The sequence below is a fragment of the Lactuca serriola genome, chromosome 9 (assembly GCF_051521515.1).
Source record: "Lactuca serriola cultivar US96UC23 chromosome 9, Lser_US96UC23_V15, whole genome shotgun sequence".
Classification (NCBI taxonomy): Eukaryota; Viridiplantae; Streptophyta; class Magnoliopsida; order Asterales; family Asteraceae; genus Lactuca; species Lactuca serriola.
The window spans coordinates 69,607,570-69,629,587 of NC_136416.1; the positions used below are offsets into that span (position 1 = coordinate 69,607,570).

Consider the following 22,018-nt stretch of genomic DNA (forward strand, 5'->3'; position numbering starts at 1 on the left):
AAAATCGTCAAATCCTTTTTTAGTCTAGATATGACTTAGATGCGCCGTTGGGAGAAGATTGATATTTTTGGTGTCCAAAAATGATGAGTTTATAATGATTTCTTACAAATACTTTCGTTCTAAAAAAACTGGTTTTATATATATATATATATATATATATATATATATATATATATATATATATATATATATATATATATATATATATATATATATATATATATATATATATATATATATGGGGACGGGGATAAACACGAAAGTTTAGAAATATAGAAGTGAAAGCCATATTTTTTTAAAGGCGACGGTGGAGTAGGTAAAAGTGATATTTAAGTAAATCAATAAAAGATATTATTTTAGAAAATAAAGGGGTTGTAAATGACGAATTATATAAAATTGAGGGATAAAAGATGAATGTTAAAGTGATATTTTATAAATTTGAAAATGAAGAGAGTAAAAGTGATATTTTAAAAAGTAAAAATATAGAAAATATAAATTACAAAATAGAGGGGATACAAATAAACGATTATAGAAAATATGAGTGGCAAGTGATGGAGTATATAAAGTAGAAAAATTAAACTTGAATTTTGCGTATTAAACACTTATGCATTATGTTTAACTGTTTATACTTTTAGTAACTATATATATATATATATATATATATATATATATATATATATATATATATATATATATATATATATATATATATATATATATATATATATAGAGAGAGAGAGAGAGAGAGAGAGAGAGAGAGAGAGAACTGCAATAAAATCCCTACATATTGACCTCATAATCGATTTAGTCTTTAATACCAATAATCGTATTCAATTTAAACCTTTGATCCGGTCAACAGGTCATCCAACTTTTAAAAAAAATTATATTTTTGGCCAAGATTTCAAAATGTATTACAAATTTGGTCTAAAATTTACACTTTTGGCCCAAATTTTAATTTTTTTTTTACAAATTTGGTCCAAAATTTACCCGTTTTGCCCAAATTTTAGAATTTTATTAAAAATTCTTTCTAAATTTAGTTTTTTTACAACTTTTTTTCTCAAAAATTTGTTTCTATTATGTTTTTTCTTTATAAACTCATATTTATACAAAAAAAAACATATTGTCACATAAAAATCTTATTTTTTCTATATAAAAACTTTTTTTAAAAAATTTTTGTATATAAAATATCTAGTTATAAAAATAGGTTTGAATTATTTGTGTGATATCTTTTAAAAAATCAATTAAGAAATTAAAAGTAACCCTAAATTATAAAAACATGTTTTGATTATTTGTTCTTTAATCACATTTATATGAAAGTTTAAACTAGTTACATTATATATGAAAGTTTAAAAATATAAATAATATAATAATATTATATTTTATTCGTAAGAATTTTTTTAAGAAAAAAGTTAAAATGATAACTTTGATATATTTTTTATAAATTTTTAATAAATATATTATCTAAATAAGACATATCCATTCATGGCATGTGTCCGATCTAGGTTGTGATTTTTTATTGTCAATCAACCTCTTCTTACTTGGATTATTTATAATCTTGTATTTCCTATATTTTTTAATGTCTGTTATACGGAATACCGGTTGCAATTTATTATCGATAAATATGTTTTTAGGGGAGTGAGAAATGACCAAAAATATAATAGCAACATAAATATATAAAATATTATAACTATCAATAACACAATAGAATACTTTACCTGAAGTTCTAAAAAATTTGCACATGAGTTTGGTTAAAAAAAATTACTCAAACACCTGAAACATGCTTGAGTTGAGCTTCACAAGGAAAGTATCACAACCTACTCAAAAACATGATGTCGAAATGTTTTAACAAAATGTTTTTTTTTTCTATGAACTATAGTTAAGAACTGACATTATTTGTCCTATAAATGCGATTAAAGAACAAATAAATAATATTAAAATGAGTGTAACTAGTTTTTGACAAACTATATTTTGATAGTATAATTTAGGGTTACTTTTAATTTCTTAATTGATTTTTTAAAAGAAATCACACAAATAATCCAAACCTATTTTTATAAGTAGATATTTATTATACAAAAAAATTAAAAAAAAAAAGTTTTTATATAGAAAAAATAAGATTTTTATGTGAAAATATGTTTTTTTTTTTATATAAATATGAGTTTATAAAGAAAAAACATATTAGAAACAAATTTTTGAGAAAAAAAGTTGTAAAAAAAAGTAAAGTTAGGATGAATTCATAATAAAATTCTAAAATTTGGGCAAAAAGGGTAAATTTTGGACTAAATTTGTAAAAAAAAATTAAAATCTGGGCCAAAAGTGTAAATTTTGGACCAAATTTGTAATAAATTTTGAAATTTGGGCCAAAAATGTAATTTTTTAAAGTTGGATGACTTGTTGACCGGGTCAAAGGGTGAAATTGAATACGATTACCGGTATTTGGGACTTAATTGAATAAATAAAAAAATATAAAGACTAAATTGATTATGAGGCCAATATGTAGGGACTTTATTGTAGTTTTCCATATATATATATATATATATATATATATATATATATATATATATATATATATATATAAAGACCCTCTTATTCTCGTGCCTCCTATAAAGCATTTGTAGGCTTCCAATTACAACACGTCACCAACACCGGAACGACACCAAAGGGCCGGTGAACCGACAAGTTTTTTTTATCAGGGTTTCCAGAAAACGGTGCATTGAGTCAACGCAACCTCTCATACAAAAGGTATATATATACCATCTTCTCTTCTTTCAAAATCAATCTGCTGCAATTACTATTTAGCTTGTCAAACGTATTCTCTCTTCTTCATCCAGTTTTTTCTGGTGCCACCGTGCCACCTACAAGAATTTAACACGGTTATTATGCGCCACGTCACCAACTCTGAAAGACGCTATGGACATCGACATCGATTCATACCAGGTATGAATCATGTTTTAATATGTCATATCCTCTCTATATCACCACCATTTCTCCATTCATCTACCCATTCATGTTCTCTATTAACCATAACTACGACTTTGGCTGCAAGAAAAACTTCGACAACAACCTTTATAGAAAAAAACCCTACTTGGCAACGTTGGTTGGGCTCTAATTCGGTGCTGATATAGATTTCCAACGAAAGGTGATAAGAGTTAGGTAATCGATTTAGTTTACGTTTTATCACATATGCTACATGATTTTCCAATTCCCCAAAGTGGAGTTAGGGTTCGCCAAGGGTAAACTGACCGAAAATGGATACTAAAAAACAATATTTCTTCAATTCATTGTAGAGAGGGTCCTCAAATTGGAATTACTGGATGAGGATATGAAGCAAGAAGCAACAAATAACTTCTCCTTGTCTTTACGTTTTAATGCAACCAAATCTATCTATTCTTTGGTATTAGGTTTTCTGGTGATTGTGGTATTGGTTATCTCTGAGATTATTCTTTTCCTCGCCTTAATCAATTGGATCGTATCATCAGGTAAATCCTCCAATTTGTTTTGCATCTTGTTTAGTGGGTGTGGATCCTCCATATGAACAATTGTAGGCATAAACTGCAGCAACTAAAGTCGAAAGGGCTTTTTGTTATAAGCTTGGGATTATGGGTATCAAACGACGTTTGTATGTCTTGGTTTTTGTTTGTAAAGAGAATATTTGAAACTTTTTGTGGTTTGGAAGAGATTGAAAGCGATTTGAGGAATACCCAGCCTCATATTGACGGTCTTTTGATGGGTAAGAGTTTTTGTTGAATGGTTACTGTAGTAGTTGACTAATAGTAATTGTGCAGCCAGCAAGTTGTCTTTTTTCTATGGTTTTTGTTGTTGCATAAATCTGTGTCACTCACAGCTTCCCTACATCTGCTTGAGAATAGGTTACAGTGATGGATATGCAAAACTGGTGTTTTTGGTTTGATTTGAAGTTGAATATCTGGTTGTATTGGTTTGGTTTTGGTTGTTGAAACAAGTGTAGGTGATTTCATGCTGCTGCTGCTCTTGTTATATGTATAAAAGATAATAATTAAGACGATAGTGTTTTTATAGTTGAATTCTTTTTGGAAATTTGATGATTTGTTGTTATGGGATTGAAGGGATGAGATGAGAAGTCGAAGATGTTCCAATGTTGATGCAACATATACAATCACGGTTGTCGATAAATGAAGCAACCCGCACCAGCGTTTTGTCCAAGTCATGGCTACACGCTTGGTCTACCATCCCTAACCTCATGTTTGATGCTGGAAGAGGAAAGCACTTGAAGTTGGTCGACATGGACCGCACTCTGATAAGGTATCACCTTGACAACATACCAATGGAAACAAGAAGACCGGAACCCAGTATTGGCCTCATCACCTGAAACATGTTGAAATTAGAAAGGATGGTTTGCCCCAGAAACTTGCTAGACGGGTCGGCTCCTGATGTCTACATAGACTTCAAACTAATTTGGAGCTAACGATCATCTCTGGTTTGGTTATTTGTGTACTATTTCATGTATTCGTTTTTGTTTTTCCTGTTTTTTTATATTTAAACATATAATTATGGATTTTGTATTTATTTGATAGACCAATCATTACATACACTGAAGGTTTAATGTCTAATGCGAGGTCTGATTAAAAAAAAAATTGTATTTTTATTATTGTTTAATGTCTAATAGAATAGTAGTAAAATAATGTTTTTCATTGCTGGCAGTTGTGAAATTATTCAAGGTTTAATGCAATGTCAGTTTTTTAAAGTTTCTGATGGTAGTGTACTTGTAAATAACATTCAACTTTCATGAAACGGCATGGTACTTACATAGTTATGGTAGTTGTAACCATAACTTTCGAAACCATTCATTTTATAAAATATACCTGCCCATGTCTAGAGGGATATTTACTTTTGTTCCCGAACCATTATGAATTACTCTATTTTGTTGGGAGTTGAAAGTAGAATGCTATAATAAAAAATTCAACAAAAGTATGTTGCTATTAGTTTTCTTTAACCCTTGTGTTCTGTTATCTGTTGCATTGCAGATTGGTCCAAAGGTACAAGGTGTGGGTGTTATGTATCCAACACTTTATCAGTTGTCCGATTCCATATGGTAAGATGACCAGAAAATCTAGAGGACCCAAGAGATAATGACACCAAGCTCGATGGCTTGCACTCAAAAAAAAATTTCAAGAAATCTTGTTAAACTAATATTAGGAAAATAATTACCTCCTAAATTAACATGTCTCAAATTGCAAAGATCAACCAATGACTTGGGGATTGTTTTGGTGAGTTCATTTTTTGACAAATCAAGGCTAAGTAGGGAAGTCAAGTTGTGAAAGGCATCATCAAGAAGTGAACTAGAAACGCCACAAAAACTAATATCTAAGGAAATGAGATTACGACCTACATTACTAGACAACCCTTTCAGTACTAACCAAGAGTTCATGAAAGGGTTATTTGGGACGTGAAGCGACTCGAGAGAAGTCAAATTACTAAGGAGATCACTGCTGTTAGGAAAACAAAAGATATACCCAAATTGCCCTTTGTGGGTCGTGCTTAGCACAGGCCTCAAACTTTTCTAGTATATATATATATATATATATATATATATATATATATATATATATATATATATATATCATACATACTTATAAAGCTAGCATTTTTTCTTAAATCTTATGCATTTGAAACCCTCATTCTTTTTTTCTTTCACCACATTCATTTGAAACTCCCATGACTTTTCAATTTCTTTATAATAATAATTATAATTTGGTAGTTAGGTTAAATAAATATCAAATCTAAAGTGTATTCATATATAAACTAAATTTCAATATTAAAATAATATCTTTAATTCTACTTATAAAATTATGTTTTTTAACTTTTAACATATTATACTTAATTTATTAGTTTTAATATATTGTTGGATGTAAACCATTATAATTTTAAAGGGATAATTTTTGAACAATTTGTATAAAATACTTAAATTATTAATTAAAATATAACATTATAGGCTCAACTTAAATATAATTTTTATTTAACTTAAACAACCCAAATATTATTTTATAATTAGTTAAAAGTGATAAATTGTAGTGTCTTTCTAATAATGATTGTAAGTTGGTTAATAAGGTTAAATAAATATCAAACCTAAAGTGTAATCATAAATAGACTAAATTTCAATTTTAAAATAATATCTTTACTTCTATTTATAAAGTTATGTCTTTAAATTTTAACATATTATACTTAATTTATTAGATTTAAAATGTTGTTGCATGTAAACCATTATCAATTTAAAGCTACAATTTTTGAACAGTTTGGACAAAATACTTAAATTGTTAATTTAAATATAACATTACAGTGTCAACTTAAATATAAATTTCAGTTCCACTAAAAAAACCAAATAATATTTTGTAAATAGTTAAAAGTGATAAATTATAGTGATAAACGCAAAAAACTAAATTGTAATATCAGTTTAACTAAAATATTTCCTAAATATATTTATATAATCGTTAAAAATTTTCAAATAAGTAGCTTAAAATAACTTATAATAACAATAGTTAAAAATAATTCTATATAAATGATTATATTATTACATTTAAAATCAAAAAACTAATGCTTGATGTTTTAAATAATTATAATAATAGAAATTAAAACATTAAGCAAATATATTTTAAAAAATTAGTTAAAAATAACAACTATAAATAATATTAAACCATATATAATACTTAATTGTTTTGATATGTAACTCGCGAGTAGAAGTCATTCGAACGATTGAGATTATGACGTTATAATAGATTTATATATTATCATATAATTCAAAATAGTCAATATATTATATCAATTTAATATACAAATTATTATATCAAATTTAACAACAATGTTAGTGTTATATTTTAAAAAATATATATTTGTAAACACTTCAATTATATAGGTGTTTTGCGCATTACAATGTCAATTCAAATATAAATTTCAGTTCCATTTAAAAAAACTAAATAATATTTTGTAAATAGTTAAATATGATAAATTGTAGTGATAAAAGCAAAAACAAAATTGTAATTTCAATTTAACTAAAATATTTCTTAAATATATTTTTATAATCGTTAAAAGTTTCCAAATAAGTTGCTTAAAATAACTTACAATAACAATAGTTAAAAACAACTCTATATAAATGATTATATTGTTAGCTTTAAAATAAAAAAACAATGTTTGATGTTTTAAATACTTATAATGATAGAAATTAAAACATTAAGCAAATAAATTTTAAAAAATTAATTAACAATAAAAGCAACTATAAATAACATCAAATCATATATTATATTTAATTTTATTCATGTGTAACTCGCGGATAGAAGTCATTAAAACGATTGAGATTATGAAGTTATAATAAATGTATATATTATCATATAATTCAAAATAATCAATATATTATATCAATTTAGTATATACAAATTTAACAACAATGTTATTGTTATATACAAAAAAATCATATATTTGTAAAGACTTCAACTATATAGGTGTTTCTGCGCAACGCGCGAACATTCACCTAGTATATATATATATATATATATATATATATATATATATATATATATATATATATATATATATATATATATATATATATATATATATATATATATATATATATATATATATATATATATATATATATATATATATATATATATATATATATATATATATATATATATATATATATATATATATATATATATATATATATATATATATATATATATATATCGTATCCTAATAAATAAGTACCTAATTGCCGGGTGGCAATTGTTGAGCCCCTCCCCAACAAATTTTTCCGCTCAAATTTTCTATGTGAAGTTCCAACAACACCCTTTCTGCCTCTTAATAACCATACGCCTTCGTTCTCGCTCTGATTTCCAACTTGTATGCTATAAATCATCCCTAAATTCCAGAAATCCGGGATGTAATCCCATATAGAGATTCAATTTTCAAATTTCGACCCTAAAGGATCGCTTTTCATCTTCAGTGTTACTCTCTCTCTCTCTCTCTCTCTCTCTCTCTCATTTGACGATTGCTTTAGCCACCAAATCTCAATCATCTATGTTGTGTAATTCCACCGCTTATGTGTAGAAAGGAAGTTCAAACTGGCGGGATCGATTCTGATGGTTTCCCATCCACACTTTCTTGATCGTTGTTGTTTCTAATATCACGCTATTTGTTTGGTTTAGAAATCCATGGAGGTTACATCTGAATCGTTTCAATTACTTTTTTTTAGTTTTAATTATTTGGCTGGCGGATCAAGTTCCAATTTGGGGATAATCGATATCAAATCTCTCTTTTCCTGATGTGAAGTAGGGATCATGGTTTCTCCATTCTTACGTGTGTTGTCTGTTGTAGACAGATGTCTAGGGCAACCAAGTTTATGGTTACCTCTTCCAAGCTGCTTTCCACCTTCTCCTAATCAAAGGTAATTTCTCCGTACCCTTTTTTTTTCATAGTATTGAGAACGTCAAGAATTTTGTGTTAATAGATTTTAATTTTTGAAAATCGTCATTGGCTTCTCAGGCAATTTAAGTTTGATTTGATATGTTCTCATGTTACCGCCATGTTTATGCTCCGATTCTAGCAAGCCTACTTCGGTTTTCCTGTTTACATGGTAACACTTGCTAATATTTACATATGATTAGATATGGTGAGGTTTTTTATTGCAGGTGACGAGTTCTCTTTTCGTTTGTAAAGAAAAGAAATGTATCCAGCTTCCATCTGTTGCTGTTATTTTCAGAAAAAAAGAGACGCCAATAAAGGAGTGCCAAAAATTGAGGTATTATCTTTTATAGAAGAAATTTAGATGGATTTTAGCTATAGTCAGCCTTCTTTGAGTTATATCATATAATTTGTTGGTAAGATTAGTACAACACTACATCCCTTGATTCAACTCTTTTAAGGAGAAATTCAAAATGAACTAAATGTATATTCCTCTTTTATCCTTTGATAATTTTACTTTTCTTTTGCCAGATACTCAAAAAACTTTTAGTCCATTACTTTTTATCTATATGATTTATTCATATGCTAAGACCAATAAAATAGCATCTTCATCCAACTAAGGGATAAGAGTGGGCAAAAGGAATTAATTTAGGCTAGGTAAAAGCAACATGATGTTTATGTTTCAATTTAAGAATTTTCAAATGATGTAAATATTGAACCATTTAGAGTTTGTTATTTGTTTTATGATGTGTGTGTGTGTTTGTTTGGTTTAAGATTTTTCTGTTTGTATGCCAAATTTGGTGCAAATACTAATTATTTTCTTATGTATCCCTTTGAGATACTAGGTTTACCTACCCACTTGATGTTTAGATTTGGAAGAAGGTTTCGTGTTGCACACCAACTGCTCGATGGAATTTTTGAACCAGATTTATGAAGTTTCATTACAATCCATATAATCAAGGTCAGTCGATTTTTTGGATGCTTTACTATTTAATGGTAGCATGTTGTTTGATTTCAAAGTTTGTCCATCAATTCTAAAAGTTGTTTATCTAATCTATTTTTATGCTTTGTCGGTTTGGTCATTCTACTACTAAATTTTTCTATTTCAATATTATACCTCGTATTTAATTTTTTTTAATTATTTTCGTTTTAAACTTTTGTTATAACTTGTCATGGATAGATGGTGCTTGAGGTTTTTATGAAATACAATGAATTTCCGAATTGGAGTGTCCAACTCATGTTTATCTATTAAATGTATATATTTTTATTAAATCAGATAGTGTTTTGTTTATCTGTTTTGGTTGATGTTTTAAGAGATATATATTTGCTAATTGATTTAGGTATGCATGAGAAAACCTATTTAACAAGCATGAAGTTGCACATTTGCTACTGAAATGATGGGTCTCCATTATTGCTTATGAATTTTACGATTTGAATTTGGTATACTCAGGTAAATTATGTAGCTTTGTGGAAGCATTTACTTAAAACTTGTGTGGTATTATAATTATATTGTGTTGTGATGTTGTTACTTTTTTTTGCTTTACATCTCCATCTGTCTATAGTAAACAGAAGCAAAATTTATGCATTTAATGTAATTTAATTTCCTTATTAGTAAAGAGAACCAAACATTTTCTTATAAACATCTGTCATATGTTTTAGCAGATTTGTATATATCAATATAAATTTATTTCCTTATTAGTAATAGCAGCGCACTTGATTCAACATGAGGATTCAATATATGAAGCTCAACCGGAGGAAATCATTTTAGTTGTTTTTAATTTGTTGTCATTTATAAGAACTCGATGCAACTTAGGGGCTTCAAACTAAAATCAATATGTTCCCTTTCGAAATTGTTTAAATATGTGCTTATTTACATATTAGCATTGTATTTTTTTTTTAAAATGATGTTTTCGGATTATTTTTATATGCTCTGGAAAAGTTTCTTTTTTCTACATTACAACTCATTAATAAGACATCTAAAACCTCAAATTAGAATACCTTGATAGAACTTTTATCTTTGTAAACTGATGTTTCTTTTGCAAATTTTTAATTAGTCATTACGATTTGAATTATCAATAATATTTTTCTTTCTCAACCGTTGTTTCTACGGGTTTAAACCTAATATATATATATATATATATATATATATATATATATATATATATATATATATATATATATATATATATATAAGTTTAATAGAGAACTGTTTTGGTCAAAAATCGATCAAGTATAATTTAACCAAATTGTATGAGAGGTTGTGACATTTAAGGTAATGAAAGTATCGAATAGTAATCAAAGTGAGACAAGTGATGTATAAGGAAAACCTTTGATCCTTTGCAGGATCTCCGACATAAAACATTGGGAGGTGATAATGATCACTTGCCTTGTTGTCTTTTATTGATTTCAGCCCGAGATTATAGAGATAATCAAGATAAATGAGTACAAGTGTAATGGTAGAGCTAATTGTGTGTGTTGTGTACGATTTACATGTGTTATTTGTAGTCTAAGTGAATCAACAAGAAGTCCGATATTTTTGGGATTCTCCTTGAACAAGTATTTGCACGTTATTTGCCTTGGTATTCCCGGGTCTTGAGCTTGGTTGAAGTGACTCTTAGTTAATAATGAGTCTTGTGTCGACTAATTCTACATATGTGAGAAAAAGAGAGAAGAATATAGCCGTTATAAGTATGAGAAAATATTAGTAATAATAATCAGGATCCTGTGACTTATTTAAGGATCCTGAGGTTTCGGAAATATTATGGATCCTGAATATGATTTTGATATCCCGCCCGTAACAATTGCCCCCAAATTATACCTACCAAATATAAATGTTAGATTTTTTAATATTTAAACGTACAATTTTAAAGTAAAAAATTAAGTAAAAAGTTCTAACAAATCGGTAACTTAAATTTCAACAGATAGATTTCTAGCCGTTAGAAGTGGTCAAATCATCCTTCTACCTTTCCTTGATTTTTGTATAAATAGGGTATTAAGATTTTCAATTTCGCCTCCCTCTTTTAGCTCTTCTTCTAGACGCTCACCAAATATCATTGACGGTACTTCATTTGTCTATTTTTTCCTTCATCGTTTTCTTTTAAATATGGTCGAAAAAGGAGCTCGCTCTCGCGCAAACTTCATAGGCATACTTGATGACGGTTTTGTAGATTTTCCTACAAGGAAACTTGTACCTTTGATAGGACGATGGCCAAAGAGAGAGGACGATGCAGATACTCGAGGATATGATTTGGGCATGCATGTTGGATTTTGGAGGTAGTTGGGATACATACCTCCCATTGACAGAGTTTTCATACAACTATAGTTACCATGCCAGTATCGACCTACCTCTGTTTGAGATGTTGTATGGTAGGAGATGTTGGACCCCGGTTTTTTGGGGTGAGGTAGGTTACCAGGTCATAGGGAGCACCGAAGTGGTGCTCAAGACTACTGAGTTGATTCAATAGGTGCGTGACAGGCTACGAGTCGCATAGAGCCGTCAGAAAAGCTATGCTGACCGGCGTCGATTGGATCTTGAGTTCCAGGTGGGGGACTCTGTGTTACTAAAGGTGTCGCCATGGAAGGGAGTCATCAGGTTTTAGAAGAGAGGCAAGTTAGGGCCATGATATATTGGCCCGTTTAGGAATTCGGCCCGAGTGGGCAAGGTGGCTTACCGCTTGGATCTGCCAGACGAGCTTAGCTAGATACACAGCACCTTCCGTGTGTCACAGCTTCGGAAGTGTGTGATCTACGAGGCCGTGGTCATTTCTCTGGATGATATTCAGGTGGATGAGAGCCTGAACTACATTGAGAGGCCCGTGGCGATTTTGGAAAGGAAGACCAATGTCCTTTGAAACAAGGAGGTGAAGTTAGTAAAGGTGCAATGGCTGTTGGATTAGTATCTAAGTCCACAACTATATTTGGTATGTACTTGACCCGACTCGGCATGGTCCATTTGGGTTGAATGGCATCATGCATTTGGATAGACTAAAATGAGAGAAATAACACTTAAGGTTTGGTAATATATTATAAGTTCTAATATATTATAAGTTCTAATATATTAATAAGATTATTTAATTAATATTGATCAAGTATTAATTTGAAATTAATTAAGTGATCAAAAGGAGACTAATTAAATATATGGGTTGATTGTGTAAATCATCCATACTTGTATAGTGGGCTAATGCTCCATGGATTATTAAGTTGGGGTAAAACCCATAGGATGCTCCATGGTGTTTTTGTACCCATGGATAATGGAAATGAAAGGTCATGACAATTAGGGTTTACATGGTGTAACCCTAATTGTGACACACTATATAAGCATCTTATTCTTGTCAAAATCGGCCACCATGAGAGACTATGAAGGAATGGTGAGGGCTAGCCGATTTCATGAAGTGTATCATTTCTCTCTAAGTTATTCCATGTGCATTTGATGTTGTGTGAATCATTTGAGGTGTCACAATTGGGGCACTAGGCTCTCGAGCTTCATGGAGTTAAGCTACATCAACAAGGTATGTATTTCTATCTAGTTTATTATTCAAGTATCAAAAGATTGTATGCTAGTTAGGGTAATACCTTGGAATATTCATATTTGCATGTATAATAGAGAAAACATAAATCCAAGGTATTTAGGGTTGCATGTACACTTAGGAGTGTAAGAATGCTCAAAACCCAACAATGGCAACACCGAAGGGGCTCCGAATGGATATGGGAACCGGAGGATGAGATACGAGATCACTATCCAGACTTATTCGCGTCAACAGACTTCGAGGACGAAGTCTAGTTCAAGTGGGAGAGATTTGTAACACATGTTCCAGGTATCATTTAAATTATCTAAGTTTTTAGGATTTTGTGCTAGGACCTGGCGAGTTGGGCAGATCCAACTCATCGAGTAGAGATCATTTATGAGGACGCGAGATTTAGATCCTACTCGACGAGTCGGAAGGCCCCGACTCGACGAGTAGGTGCTATAAAGGAAAACCCTAATTTTTAGGATTTTCACCCTATATAATGGACTTAATCCACCTCTTGTGGCCTCCCTTACCACTTCACTACCCAGAGAAGAAACCCTAAGGCGTTCCTTGCCTTTCCTTGTGATTGAGAGGCTAATAGATGGTTTTTGGTGCGTTTTATTGAAGGAGTTTGAAGGTTGAGAGGCTTGGAGTGGGAAGGAGATTATTGATCCAACACATACAACGTTTGTGTTGGATTAGTGTCTAAGCCCATAAATATTATTGGTATGTACTTGACCCAATTACGAGCATGGTCCTTTTGGGTTGCCTTCACCAAAGCAACTTGATAGGATGATTTATGTAGAAAGAGATTAATTATGATTTATTAATATATTATATGAATAATATATTAAAAGAGAAATCATATTGTTTAATTAATATTAGTCAAGAATTAATTAGGAAATTAATTTTGTGACTAAAAGAGTTTAATTAAACTTGGGGGACTGATATTGTAATTATAAGATAGTTGCAATTGGGCTATGGATCACCTTGGAACATAGTTTGGGAGAATTCTATGGGAAGCCCATAAGGAATTCGTCCAAGGGGTGTTCCAAAGGGAGTCCATGGGCTGCTTAGGGCCTAAGCAGTCAGATTAGGGTTTCGTAGTTCAAAACCCTAATAGCCTCACATATTTAAGGACCCCTAGGGCACCAAAAACGTGGCTAAGCTTCCCATAGGGTTCTTGGACGAATTTTGCTGCCTCCTTCTCTTCTCCAAAGTCATCCTCTTGCTCTTGGTGTTTGTGAGCCATTAGAGGTGTGACATTTGTGACACTAAACTTTCAGAAGTCAATTACAAGGAGGAATTGAGATTGTTATTACTACATAAAAATCAAGGTAAGATCTAAACCCTATTCTTATGTTAATATCGATTATCACATGCTAGATCTAGGGTTTATGGCTTTGGATGATTATTGCATGTTCATTAGATAAACTAGATCCAAAGCTTTAGGGTTTGCATGTACACCATAGAAATGATGTAGTGATCATAACACAACAGTTTGGACACCCATTTGAAGGTAACAAGTTATTACCTTGATCATTCTAGCATTAGATACCATTTTTCTTGGGTTTTAGGCCATTTATAGTATATATGTGAAGCATTTCGGGTGTTGGGCAAGATATGGAGTTGCAACTTCAGATTTGGACTCCTCTAAGTCCTTAGAGTTATAAAGTTGCTGAATTTATCAAACTTGGTCCTTCTCTTTGGCTAAAACCCCTCCCTTAGATTGGTTTTGGCATTTAAGAGCTTGTATGAACGTAAAGTTTGCAACTTTACGTGGAAACCATGCCTTTGGAGGTTAGATCTGCAATCTTGAGCTTTGGGGTAGCTTAAAAACGTCCGAACACAAAAAGGACTGAAGGAACTCGTCGACTCCCTTAGCCAACTCGACGAGTCGAGTAGGGTTCACCCGTTTTCGAGATTCTGAGTGATTTTTGTGAAGAATTTGTAGTTTTTGTTCTGCATGGGTTTTTGGTCTTTTGGACATTGAGGAACTCGACGAGTGACACAAGTAACCCGACGAGTTCGCGAGTTACTCAGGTAACTTGATGAGTTGCTGGATGCACTCGACGAGTTGAGGTCAACATGGATTGTTGACCTTGATTGTCGACCTTGACTTTGACCAGGGTTGACTTTGAGGATAATTATGGTAGTTTGGGGTTGTTACAAGTTAATCACATGATGATTATACGTAGTTGAGTTGGAGCAGCGCGTGGGATTTATATGATCTTAGCTTGTCAATTCAACATTTACGAGAGGTGAGTCTTCTCACCATACCAATGGGTCGAAGGCACCAAGGCCGACCCATTATTGTTATGAGTTATGATTAGCTGGTTATGGGATATGTGGTATGCTAGTTATTTGTGATACTCGAATGAAAGACCCCGAGGGGTTCCCAAGGCACTTAAGTGTAAGACCTTGGAGGGTATCCATGGCATTCCAGTATATTTTCATGTGTGGTTTGCATGTTAGTTCTTAGTAGTAAAGATCGTGTGGGGGTTCCTACGGCAGCAAGACCATGTGGGGGTTCCCATGGTAGGAAGACCATGTGGGGGTTCCCATGGCAGTTACATAACACCACGTGGAGGTTCCAGTGACACTAGGTGTAAGACCCTGGAGGGTTTCCATGGCTTCCTTATATGTTTGTATGCATGGCTTATGTGGTTTATGTAGCTTCTATAGCTATTATGATTTTGTTATTATGTGCATTGTGTGGAGTATGCTCCGGGGAACTCACTAAGCATTAGCTTACATTTTGTGATTTGTTTCAGGTACATCTGAGCCCAAGGGCAAGGGCAAAGCTTGATGGCGTGACATGCACTATCTCTCAGGCGTTTTTATGGGATACTCTGATGATTGGAATAATATTGTCATTGTTAAGAATTTGAAAACAAATGTATTGAGATTTTATGGTTTATGGAAAGTCTTTTTTTAAATGAAAATTTTCTTTTGAAAACTAGGTCATTACAGTCTAATATCATAACTAAATTGATATATACTTGAAATGAAAGCAAAGTCCTTTTTGGGTTGCCCTCATAACTAGTAATTGTCTAGAATGACGTATTTGGAGAGATGTTGATTTATTGATTTATTATGTGATTAATAGATTATAATAAATGATTTGTTAATATATTATGTAATTAATATATTAATTAGATATAGTATTATTTGCTTAAGAATTAGTCAGAACTTAATTGTAATTAATAGGATTAATTAAAAGTGCAAGGACGTAAGCTGTAATTGTTCAATAGTTGAACAAGAGGGAATTTCAGAACCATATAGGGCTTGGATGGTTATAGGAAGGATCCTAAGAGGATCTAGAATATTCCTTATAGATAATTAAGGGATTGAATAATTATCTAATTTCAAAATTTAATATTATATTCAAATTAGGGTTTCCATGGTTCCTTCTATCAGCTATACATAGGACCCTTGGGGCTCCCATTTTCGTCCTCCCTCCTCTTGCCTTTTTGTTGCAAGGGTTTAGGTAAAAACCATTAGAGGAACTAAGCATTTTGTGCTTGCTTTCCAACATTTTCAAGAAGGAAATTGGTGTGATTAATTACTACAATAATCAAATGGTATATAATCCTAGTCCAATGTATATTTCGATTATAATAGGTCTCCATTAAGGTTCTTGATGTTCATAGTTTATTTCTATCCATTAGAGAAAACATAGATCCTTTATAGGTTGCATGTGACCTTAATGGTTAAGATTTTCCCTTCATATGTATTTTAATAACCTATAAAACCCATCGGTGGTATCACATCCATTTTTTCTATTAATTGCGCATAAAATTGAATGGATCAAATTAGGGTTTATTGAAAATAAACACTTTGCCTTGAGAATTTTAACTTTGCTAGGGTTTATTGAAACTCTAGCTTCCCTAACCCTATTTTCGAAAATTGTAGGGTTCCCATAGGGTTTTCTATTTTCCTTAATTATAATGTAATTGCCTTAAAATTTGAATAATTAAAACCCAATGACCTTAAACCCTAATTTAAAAAATTAGAAGGGCTTTGGATTATGATTAAATTTGAATTATTTTATTAACTGTTTAATTAAAAATAATTATTTAATCCATAAATGATCTAATTTAATTTAATTAAATGTTTAATTAAAAAATAAAGAGAAATCATATATGGTTTAATATTAATTAAGTAAGTATTTAATTTAGATAATTAATATTTAAACATAGTATTTTGGAAGTTTTAAAATACAACTTATATATATTATTAAAAGTTAAATTACTATATGTATAAGATAAAGTCAGTCGAATCGCTAGTAAGCCTCGTTCACGAAGCCATGCTATAAAGAGAGTATAAGGAAATGACCTGTGACATCCCCAAAATCACGGCCATAAAAGACCGGTTTGTTTATGTTTTGTTTAAAAATCAGAGTAACATTTTAAATGAAAGTATTGCGGAATTTGTCCCAAAACAAAATATGATAAAGATTTATCAAAAGCATTTCCATAGAAATGTATTTCATTAAAAGACTTGGGATGTCATGTTCGTACAGATCAAAAGCATAAGCAGTACAATATAAGCCTTACTATATTATTTCATATCTACAGGCCTATATCCGTAATCCCTCGTCCAACATCATATCTATGCTCAAGCGCCACTACATGTAATACATAAAACTGAGTGGGTCAGGCTTGGGAGCCTGGTGAGCACATAGGGTTTTCAACCCACAATAAATAAGTTTATTAATTTCACCAATCAACAATAACCCGATTACCTGTTCCCGTTATCCTCACTTTATGTCCCTAAACACCTATCATAAGGGACCTAGCCTAAGGATCATCATCGGGACGGACACTACTGCTAAGGGGATTCCTCAGCAATAAATGTCCTAAAAGCAACCATGTGGGGGATGGAGTACACCGGTGAACACATCGTTCACAAACACCTACAGGTTGCGAGCCTGCTAGTGTTCCACTGGACTGTCTAGAAGAGTTCATGGTCGTCATCCATACTCCGCTAGATGACAGAATCAACAACATCAACATCGAGGCCTCTCATCGTTTTATCACACATCACCTATTACATCTACCCATGTTTTACCCCAGCATTTTCGTAGATATAAATTACATATACAGTTTAAATCATTGAAAACATGTATAACAATGTACATCCAGCATAGATAGCAAGTATTCAGATAATATGCACACATAGCACGTAATTTATATAAATACTTCATATCTATGTGTAAGCTGAAAGTAACTATGCACTCACTTGAAAGGTGGTGACTCAGCACTCAGACAACGCTTCGATACTCTCAAAACGATTTTCCTTCGATAAAACCTAGTATCGATACCACTAGGGTTTAGTCTAACGATAACCGCGACAAATTAATTGTCTGACTATTATTATTATTATATAAGCGTTAATAACACTCAATATAACTCATAATAATAGCCCAAATAATTATTTTAAGGACCTAATAACATTCCTATAATTATTTGAAAGTTATATTAAAAATTGTGTAAGCGTAGCACACTTACAGCGAATTTTATCGAAAACCGGAACTTAATTGGAGCAGCGTTTCGAAACCAAAAGACTCCTTTTTCTCGGGACTCCGGGAGCCTCGAGGCTTCCTTAGGGTGCTAGGGGTTTATCCTACGGTTTAGGGGGTTAAAATGGGCTAGAGAGAGAAAGTAATTTAGAGAGAGAGTGAGTTTTGGTGTGAAAATGAGGGCTGCCTTCCGACCCCTTTTATAGGCGCGAAGCTCGGACATTACGCTGGGCGTCGGACAGGACTACGCTGGGCGTAGTTCGGATAAGCCTCCAGCTCGCATCCAGCTGTTAGCCACTTCGGACCGGATAAGAACCGAGGGTAAGCGGGGCGTACAGTCTCCGGACGTGGGGCGTAAGCGAGGGGTGGCGTATCGCAATCCGAAGCGAATTCTGAGACCATCATCGGACGGTTGTGGTGCTGCCACGTCATCAATCTCGCACCAGGTTTCGCATTTTTGAGTCCCAACTTCAAAAATTCGTAACTTTCACATACGAGCTTTATTTTTGACGTTCTTTATATCCACGCGAAGGTGGGAACGTACTCTACAACTTTCGTTTAGACTCCGTCGGCTAATTTTGGCTCGATTTTAAATTTTATATTATTAACAGGCCGGGCAAGGATTGGTCCGTTAAATCCTCATAACTTCTTCATCCGACGTCCGTTTTCGCCCATCTTTTTCTCGTTACGCTACTCTCAACGAGATCTTCGATTCTCGTTTAGGTCGTGTCGGCTAAAAATCACTCGATCTAATATTTGAATTTCGGGCTGTACACTACTATTCCGAAACTTCGAAAAATCATAACTTCTTCATACGAAGTCAGATTTGGGCGTTCTTTTTATCGATGTTCTTAGTTTAACATATTCTACGAATTTCGTTTAAATCGATAAGGCTAAATCTCGCTCTATCGTAAATTCACTATTTACGCTTCCCGGTATGGTGCCGGTTCTGTCGCGAAACTTCGACGGGCCATAACTTCTTCGTTATAACTCGGATTTCGGAGTTCTTTATATGTACGGAAACCTTGAGACATATTCTACAACTTTATGTAGAGATATCGAGCTTATCTCACACTTTAATTTTGACGCTTATTTTTATTCTTTATTAATTATACATTTATAATTAAATAATAAGCACATAAACACACATAATTCACATAGTACTCAAATATTTCATCTTTATTACTTCTAAAAGAGTTACAAGAGTTGACCTAGACTATTACATTGACAAAAATGCTTAGCCCTAAAACTCGGGCGTTACATGACCTATAAAATGACCGTTGAATGAGTGTCTTTTTCACACACCGCTCTCCTGTGTGGTGGAGTGTCGTTAGCTGAACGGGTTTGGTGAGACATAGTCAGATTAAAATTATAGTCTATAAAAGTACTAGAACCTTCTTTAAACCCTACACTAGTTAGTTTAGAAAAAAATGTGAAAAGTATTCTAATCCATGAAAAGTCACATCATTCTTTATTAGTCGTTTGTGGAGCGTTTTTGGTTAACCAACACACTAATAACATTCAATGAATCCCAAAAGATCTAGGAATTTAATATTAGATTGAAATTAGTGATTTGTTTTACCTACGTTTATAAATTCGCAATAAGACTATGCCATCCCTCTTCTTGATTGTGAATTGTATTTTGGATCCTAGCCTTAAATATTCACTTTGGGTTAAAGTATTAAGGATTTGTGTCAACTAAATAAAACTATCTCTCTTAATATAGATGTCTTCTTTTGGTGATGCTACTGGAGCTCAAACCTCCACCAACAACTCCAACTTCACTCGTTTGTCGATCTCAGCAAAAAAGAAACTGGCTGGTCCAAACTACATGGACTGGATGAGTAACCTCAAAATGACTCTTTGGTACGAGAATAAAGAGTATGTTCTTTAAAAACCTCTAATTGAAGTCGATGAGTCAACTTCTACTCTAGAGGAGGTTGCCACTTACAAACAACAATATAACGATGCAACAAAGGTCGCTTGTATAATGGTTGCAACCATGGTACCGAAGCTGCAAAAGTCCTACGAGGACTACTGGCCATATGATTTGTGCTTGGATCTTGCTAGAAAGTTTCACTAGAAAGCACGATAAGGTAGGTATGAGGTCATTAAGTCATTAATGCAGAGATATGTGGAGTGGTTGGAAAAGTTCAGTGTATCTTTTGACAAGGAGTTGGAAATAGACATGGTCCTTAACTCTTTGCCTCCCAATTATGATTAGTTCATTTTAACTTATCATTTGAACGAAAAGAGACCATATTGACCCAACTCAGCAACTTGTTGCAAACTACTAAATCAGGGATGCAGAAAAACCATGTCCGTTCTACGACAAGTGCTCCTGTCCTAGCCATTGGCCAAAACAAATGGAATAAGAGGAAAACTAATCCTCAATCAAACTACGCGTTTGGCAGTGGGTCTAAGACAAAGCCCAAATATGATTTTCTACTTGTTAGTGATCCCAAGGAGGCCACTTTCTCTATTGTAATGACAAAGGGCATTGGAAGCGATGTTGCTCAAAATACTTGCAGGATTTGAAGGATGGAAAGGTCAATCCATCTTCAGCAAGTATATAAACTATTAAAGTCTATAATAACAACGTAATCGTTCTTGGGTCATTGACATAGGATGTAGTTTCCACATTTGTTCTAATTCATAGGGTAAAAGAAAGTGAGGAAGTGGAGCATGGAAGAATAAATCTGATCATGGGGAATATGAGATCTTTACCTGTTATCAAGATTGGAACTTATGGTGTAGTGCTCAGTGGTGATGTTAGGATAGTTTTGATTAATTGTTGTTATTCGTCAGCAATGACAAGAAACATTATTTCTTTTCATGCATTGTTCAGACAGGGTTTTCGATATTTGTTTGATGATGAGAATGGTTCGATTTTTGCTTATAAAAATGGTGTTTTTATGTTTAAAGTTTTACCTTGTAATGGTATGTATGAAACTGTGATTTGTGTTGATAACTAAGGCAATAGTGTGTTTCATATTGATTCATATAATGGTGTAGACAAATCATACTTGTGGGAATCGAAACAGCCATGAGAGAGAGAGAGAGGTGAGACCCTTTGTATATTAAATAATATACTTTCTTTTTCCTTTTCCTTTTTTAAAAAATAAGACAAAACTACATAAATGGTCATTATTGGGTGAAATGACGGAAATGCTCTCCGAATATTTTAATTAAATAGCAGTTAACGATCTAAAACTAACAGAATTAGCAAAAAGGGCCGTTTGTTAAAAGTTTTGAAACCATAGGTTTTTCAAATGTAAGGACTATATGCGAGATTTTTGGAATGCAAATGAACCATTTATGAAGTTTTCTCTTAAATTATATATAATTTCAATTTAACGTCACACTTAGATATTCTCTAAGTGTTATATTAAATCAATTAAGAACTACTCATTTGACAAAAAAAACTTGCATTTTTAAATCTTAGCATCATTATAATAAAAGTTACGAAATGTTTAATAGTACATTTTCGTAAACTTTAAATATTTTGAAAAGTTTGCAAAGATAAAAAATAATTAATGAATTATATAAC

The 22,018-nt window shown here is 32.0% G+C and overlaps 1 long non-coding RNA gene across 1 annotated transcript; it reads left to right on the forward strand.

The window, feature by feature from the left end:
• Positions 1-7,762: 7,762 nt before the first annotated feature.
• On the forward strand, positions 7,763-9,979 carry LOC145073756 (uncharacterized). Its single transcript, XR_013691527.1, has 4 exons — positions 7,763-8,419; positions 8,518-8,773; positions 9,282-9,397; positions 9,777-9,979. It is a non-coding gene; the product is annotated as an uncharacterized LOC145073756 (long non-coding RNA).
• The last annotated feature ends 12,039 nt before the right edge of the window (positions 9,980-22,018 follow it).